Source organism: Scyliorhinus torazame, chromosome 3 (assembly GCF_047496885.1).
Source record: "Scyliorhinus torazame isolate Kashiwa2021f chromosome 3, sScyTor2.1, whole genome shotgun sequence".
NCBI classification, from domain to species: domain Eukaryota; kingdom Metazoa; phylum Chordata; class Chondrichthyes; order Carcharhiniformes; family Scyliorhinidae; genus Scyliorhinus; species Scyliorhinus torazame.
Window position 1 is genome coordinate 11,222,552 of NC_092709.1, and position 6,000 is coordinate 11,228,551.

Sequence of the window (6,000 nt, forward strand, 5' to 3'; positions counted from 1 at the left end):
AGTGTTTGAGCAGAAAAAAAAATGTCTTTTGAAGTTCGGCGGTTTATCCGGTCCGGTGCCTTGATGTTCCGCTGGGAGCGACATAGTGGTGGCGGCGATGTCGATGCTGGCCTGATGTTCGGTGACTCCGGGAGCGTGCCGAAATCCTCTTCATCCTCAGGCGTGGGCAGGGGAAGGACGGATGGTCCTGGTGGGGTTAATGCTGGCAGCGCCGGGGGAGGGGAGGGTGGCGCCGGGCCGGAGGGGTCTGTGTGTGTGTGTGGAACCTGCTGGTGCCAGGTCCCTGAGGGAGACAGTATCCTGGCGGCCGTCGGGGTACGCTACGTAGGCACACTGGGGGTTTGCATGGAGCAATTGCACCCTCTCCACCAACAGGTCCGCCTTGTGGAGTCGAACGTGCCTACGGAGCAGGACTGGTCCCGGAGCCGTGAACCAAGTCGGGAGCGACACCTGGGGAAGGCAAAAAAACGTTCATGGGTGTGTTGTCAGTGGCGGTGCACAGCAGTGACCGAATGGAGTGGAGTGCATCAGGGAGGACCTCCTGCCAGCGAGAGGCTGGGAGGTTCCTGGACCGTAGGGCTAGTTGGACAGCCCTCCATTCCGTCCCGTTCTCCCTCTCCACCTGCCCGTTTCCCCGGGGATTATAGCCGGTCGTCCTGCTGGAGGCGATACCCCTGCTGAGCAGGAACTGACGCAGCTCATCGCTCATGAATGAGGATCCCCTGTCAATGTGGATGTAGGCGGGGAAACTCATCGACCACATTGAGAATATGCGTGTTTCGGTCAGTGGAGGGGAGGGGCCCTTTGAAGTCCATGCTGAGGCGTTCAAAGGGGCGGGAGGCCTTCACCAGGCGCGCATGGTCCGGCTGGTAGAAGTGCAGCTTGCACTCCGCACAGACCTGGCAGTCCCTGGTGATTGTCCATACTTCCTCGACGGAGTAAGGCAGATTGCGAGCCTTGACAAAATGGTACAGCCGTGTGACTCCTGGGTGACAAAGGCTGTTGTGCAGGGCCCGGAGTCAGTCTACTTGTGCGCTGGCACAAGTACCTCGGGATAGGGCGCCTGGGGGCTTGTTGAGTTTGCCGGGGCGATACAAAATCTCGTAATTATAGGTGGAGAGCTCGATCCTCCACCTCAAGATTTTATCGTTTTTGATCTTGCCCCGCTGTGAGTTATTGAACATCTGGCTACTGACCGTTGGTCAGTGAGGAGGGTGAATCTCCTGCCGTCCAGGTAATGCCTCCAATGCCGCACAGCCTCAATAATAGCTTGGGCCTCTTTTTCGACGGATGAGTGCCGAATTTCTGAGGCATGAAGTGTGCGGGAGAAGAATGCCACGAGTATGCCTGCCTGATTGAGGGTGGCGGCTAGGGCGACGTCCGATGCGTCGCTCTCTACTTGAAAGGGCAGTGTCTCGTCTACTGCGTGCTCCCGGTCTTGGCGATATCGGCTCTGATATGGGCGAAGGCCTGTTGTGCCTCGGCCGCCAGGGGAAAGTGTGTGGACTGTATGAGTGGGCGGGCCTTGTCCGCATAGTTTGGGACACACTGGGCGTAGTATGAGAAAAACCCCAGGTAGCGTTTGAGGGCCTTGGGGCAGTGGGGAAGGGTGTTCCATGAGGGGGCGCATGCGGTCGGGATCGGGCCCCAGAACTCCGTTCTGGACCACATAGCCAAGTATGGCTAAGCAGGTCGTGCTAAACACGTACTTCTCCTTGTTGTAGGTGAGGTAAGCCGATGGTGAGTCAGTCGTGACCTATGATGATCACAATCAGTGGATCATAAATGGGACCTCAGTTTAACACCTTATCGAATATAAATTCACCTCCAATAGTGCAGCGCTCCCTCAGTAATGCACATGGCATGTCAACCTAGATTTTGGGTTCTAGTCTCTGGAGGGGTGGGGGGTTTAAAAGTATTTCAATGAAAACCTCTCACCTAATTTCCTGACATAGACAACGGAAATGGTTGCCTCGGGTATACCTTGTAAAGTTAATGCCATCACCCAAAAAATGGAATCATGGCATCTAGCCAAGCATTGATGAAGGTGACAAATACTGGAGAGCATCACTTTTCCCTTTACGTGGAATGGAATGGAAGGTAGCCATCCCATGGTTGTTCCCCCCCGAGGAAGTCACGCATCTGCTTTTACACGATAGCATCATTTTGTCCACAAAGGCTTCATTTCGAAGTGCCTGGGAGGCCTCTGGAAATATTGAAACTTACTGCTCAATTCTTGTGATTGGCATTCACAGATCCTTTCGGTCTCCGAACATCACACGACCCACTGAGTGGCAGGTGGCACCTGACGAGGTAAGGGTGGCAGATTTCCTTCTCCGAAAGATGTCGGAGAACAAATGGACAAAACCACAGCTTCGGGGTCACTTTTGCACGTGCTGGTGTTTTATTCCCAGGTTGTTCTTCATACGTTGAAATCAAATTGCATCGCAAAGTAACCGCCTCCGGAACAGAATCCCGGCCAAACGTGACAGGAGGACAATCTCCACCTGGAGGACTGCAGTGGTTCAAGGAGCAAGCCCATCGATAACTCTTCAGGGACAAATAGGAATGAACAGTCATTATGGCAAGCCAACATCACCGGTATCCCAGGAACAGACTTTACCCCTGCCATTTGTAACATTAAAAATAAAAAAACTCCCACAGTGTTTCACAACTTTGCACTGTGTTCCCAGTCAATGATTACCCACTTAACTATTTATAATTAAAATTAATGGTATGATGGTGTGGAGCTTATGCTGCAGAATTTATGATCCAATGATTGTGATCCGATGGAAGTTTGACAATTTGAATTCAATGCAAGAAGAGACAACACCATCAGGTGTAAAAGTGGGCAATTTATCATGGCCAATCCACCTAACCTGCACGTCTTTGGACTGTGGGAGGAAACTGGAGCACCCGGAGGGAACCCACGCAGACACGGGGATAAAGCGCAGACTCCGCACAGACAGTGACCCAGCGGGCAATCGAACCTGGGACCCTGGCGCTGTGAAGCCACAGTGCTATCCACTTGTGCCTCCGTCCTGCCCACAAAGTTGTGTATTCAAACCCCCTCCCCCCCAGCCCTCTAGAGACTGGAAGCCAAAATCTAGGTTGACATGCCTGGTGCATTACTGAGGGCGCGCTGCACTATTGGAGGTGTATTTATATTTGATAAGGTGTTAAACTGAGGTCCTATCTGCCCTCTCATGTAAAAGATCGCATGGCACTATTTTGTAGAATGTCGATCACTTAATCATCATCCCAGAAACAGGGGGCGACATTCTCCGACCCCCCCGCTGGGTCGGAGAATCGCCGGGGGCTGCCGTGAATCCTGCCCCCGCCGGTTGCCGAAGTCTCCGGCACCGGAGATTCGGCGGGGGCGGGAATCGCGCTGCGCCGGTTGGCGGGCCCCCCCGCTCGATTCTCCGGCCTGGATGGGCCTTGTCCCGCCGATAAATTGCCTGTCCCGCCGGCGTAAATTAAAACACCTACCTTACCGGCGGGACAAGGCGGTGTGGGCGGGCTCCGGGGTCCTGGGGGGCGCGCGGGGCGATCTGGCCCTGGGGGGTGCCCCCACGGTGGCCTGGCCCGCGATCGGGGCCCGCCGATCCGCGGGCGGGCCTGTGCCGTGGGGGCACTCTTTCCCTTCCACCTCCGCAGCGGTCTCCACCATGGCGGAGGCGGATGAGACTCCCTCCACTGCGCATGCGCTGGAAACTGTCAGCGGCCGCTGCCGCTCCCGCACATGCGCCGCCCGGAGATGTCATTTCCGCGCCAGCTGGCGGGGCAACAAAGGCCTCCGGCGTCGGCCTAGCCCCTCAATGTTGGGGCTCGGCCCCCAAAGATGCGGAGCATTCCGGACCTTTGGGGCGGCGCAATGCCCGTCTGATTGGCGCCGTTTTGGGCGCCAGTCGGCGGACATCGCGCCGTTTCGGGAGAATTTCGCCCAGGTTGTCTGATCATTAATAGATTGTGGGATAATGATGTGAACAAGTTGGTTGCCACATTTCTTATGTTACAAAACTGGCTACAATTTAAAAGTATTGAATTGGCGATAAAGTGTAATGGGACCATCTTCTTGGGGTGAATTGGTGTTGGACAATGAACGCGGGCCTTGTCAGCTACCCCCTTATCCGTCAAACAGTGAAACATTCCGACAATAAAATAATTGCAATTTTATGGTTTGCTTCAGATAACTATTGTTGCGGTACTGGAAAATATCGCAACATGATTGATGGTTAATCATAGTTTTGTGTTCTTTGAATGAAGACTAACATTTTGGATTTGCAAGAGGAATGTCACTGCAAAGTGTCAATAAATGTTGTGTCTTTCCCTGTCTCTCTTTTCGATTAGCCAACATTGACCTAGCCCATTTTTTAAGCACATTTCCATTTCCATTGGACCATTTCAGGGTTTACCTGAAGAGAAAGTGAATCTCCAGCACAGAATTGCTTTTATTGTTACAACATGTTAAACATGATGCTGCCATCTGAGTCAGGGAGGCGACAAGAATAGATCATTTGGGAATTGGAAGAGTCCCTGGAGACACTGCTTGGTAGCTCAGACCTGAGAATATTTTGCTTGCGTTGTGTGGGGCAGGGTGCGGTAATGCTGCTCCTGAGTTAGGATGCTCTCTGCCTTCAGGCACCATGTCTCACTGGGTGTTGGCCATGCTAAATCTCCATATTAACCTTGCTCCAGGGATGTGGGTCACCTTCGTTGGTGGCCCATTCGTCCAGTTTGCGAGGCTCTTTAGAAAAATTGTTTTTTCCCACCTCGATTTCTTTTACGATTGACTTTTCCCATCGGACTTTCTAAATCACAATTTCTGATGAAATTCCAGCTGCCTCTTCCTGATTTTGGTCATCAGAGTTCACCGAAAAAAGAACAAGGAAACAATACAGCACAAGGACAGGCCCATCAGCCCTCCAAGCCTGTACCAGTCATGACACCACCCTATGTCAAAACCCTCAGCACTTCCTTGTGCCGTATCCCTCCATACCCATTCCATCCATGTGTTTGTCAAGATGCCTTTTGAACGGCGTTAATGTATCTGCTTCCACAACCTCCCCTGGCAACGCGTTCCAGGCACTCACCACCCTCTGCGTAAAAAACCTGCCTCGCACATCTCCTCTAAACTTTGCCCGTTGGTCCTTAAACCTATGCCCCCTGGTGACTGACCCCTCCACCCTGGGAAAGAGTGCCTGCCCATCCATTATCCATTCCTGTATCAGCCTCCCCGAACAGGCGCCGAAATGTGGCGACTAGGGGCTTTTCACAGTAACTTCATTTGAAGCCTACTTGTGACAATAAGCGATTTTCATTTCATTTCATTATATCCATGCCCCTCATAATCTTGTAGACCTCTATCAGGTCACCCCCTCACCCTCCGTCATTCGCTGCACCTGCCCACCTCACCCAGCTGCAATTTTCCCAGAGGGTGGGGAGGCGAGCATCAACTGTTCTGCCCACCCGATGAGAGTGGCGGGCTGGTGGCTGGGCAAGGGGACAATGCCTTCAAGATATTTCCCGCCTCCATGTTTCCCAAACCCTTGTCCTGTGCAACCTAGCCTCATCCCACCTTTCCTCCCTCGCTGCGTCCTGCCAGCTCGGCCCCGGCTAGAGCCTGGACTTACCCTCCAGTCCGGCTCCATCGCAGTTCACTTTCCTTGGGGATTGTTGCAGTTCCAGCAGTGACCACCTCCCCTAGTGGCGTGGCTCGGACCAGCGAGCTCCTGGCCATTTCATTGACCAGCAGTGGTAGGACTTGCACCCCAGTCGGGGTAGAAGCCCCGCCTCAAGTGGCCCCACATAGGTTAAATGGCTGGGGGGTGAGCAGGCCGGGTGGGCGTCATTTTCTGGCAGTTTGTGATTTGTTATGTTCTCGGTGTAACATAAGCGGCTTCCTTGTGGTGCACTTGCCAAAGGAAGGTTCAGACGTGGAGATAACTTCAACACATTTATCAAACTATTTACACTTCTATTACTCGGGTTCAACAC